The following is a 1,650-nucleotide window of genomic DNA, read 5'->3' on the forward strand; positions in this document are numbered from 1 at the left end:
TTTTAATTTGTTGGCCTACACATTTCTAATTGCTCCAAAACCATGTATTTAAAAGACTCTTTTCTCCATTGAATTGCTTTTACATCTTTATAAAATATCAATTTGGCATATCTATATGTGTATTCTGGATTTTGTGTTTGGTTCCATTAATCTGTTTCTGTCCTTCCTCCAATACCACACAGTCTTGATTCCAAGAGCAATATAATGTAATACAATTGGGTAGAAAGATTCTTCATGTTTTATTCTTTTCTTTTTTCCAGATTTATTTATCTTATAATAGACAGATACAATTGTATATACATAAAGTGTATAATGTGATGACAGATATATGTATTTGTTGTTAAATAATTACTACAATAAGCTATTCTATTTTCTTTGCCTTCACTTATAAATGTTATAATTTATTTACTTTTATCACCTGTTGTTGTAAAAAATCTTGCAAAAGTTTTTACAAGAATTGTGTTAAATTTGTATATTAATTTGGAGGAATTAACATCTTTCCTATGTTTAACCTTCCAATTGTGAATGTGGCATATCTCTTTATTTATTTAGATAATCCTTGATATATTTCATCAGCGTTGTGTAGTTTTCAGTAAACCGGTCCAGTGCATGTTTTGTTATATTTACAACTAAGTATTTTAATTTTTGAGTGATTGTAAGTGGTATTGCACTTTTAATTTCAATGTCCACATGTTCATTGCTAGCATATAGACATACAATTAAATTTTGTAATATGATCTATCTTGCAAACTTGATGAAATAACTTATTAGTTCTAGGAGGTTTTTGTACACTCCTTGCAATTTTCTATAGACAATCATGTCAACTGCAACTAGAAGGAATTTTATTTCTTCCTTTCTGATCTGAATTTTATTTACTTTTCTTGTCTAATTGCATTGTCTGGAACTTCCAGCATTGTAACTAAGGTGGTGAGAATAAAAATTTTTGCCCATTTCCTAATTTTAGGGGAAAAGCACTCACACTTTTACCATTATGTGTGATGTTAGCTGTAGTATTCTTAGAGTTATTTTTCAAATAAAGAAAGCTCCCCTATATTCTGATTTTTCTGAGAGTTTTTATTATGAATGGATGTAGAATTTTGTCAAATGTTCCTTCTGCATTGATTAGTATGGTCATATAATTTTATTTCTTAGTCTATTAATACATAGGGAATAAATTGTTGATTTTGAACAATGAACCAGCCTTGCATCTTTGGAATAAACCCCACTTGGTCATGGTGTATAATTATTTTAATATATTGCTAAATTGTATTTACTAATATTGTGTTAGAAGTTTTAAATCCAAATTAATTAGAGCTATTAGTCTGAGTTTTCCTCATTAGCCTATCTTTATTTAGATTTGGTATCAGAGTAATATTACCTTCATACAATTAGTTAGAAAGTGTTCTCTTCCAGCTTTCTACATATGGCTAGCCAGTTTTCCCAGCACCATTTATTAAATAGGGAATCCTTTCCCCATTTCTTGTTTTTGTCAGGTTTGTCAAAGATCAGATAGTTGTAGATATGTGGCATTATTTCTGAGGGCTCTGTTCTGTTCCATTGATCTATGTCTCTGTTGTGGTACCAGTACCATGCTGTTTTGGTTACTGTAGCCTTGTAGTATACTTTGAAGTCTGAAACTGGATCCCTTCC

This window comes from Nomascus leucogenys, chromosome X, assembly GCF_006542625.1.
Source record: "Nomascus leucogenys isolate Asia chromosome X, Asia_NLE_v1, whole genome shotgun sequence".
NCBI classification, from domain to species: Eukaryota; Metazoa; Chordata; class Mammalia; order Primates; family Hylobatidae; genus Nomascus; species Nomascus leucogenys.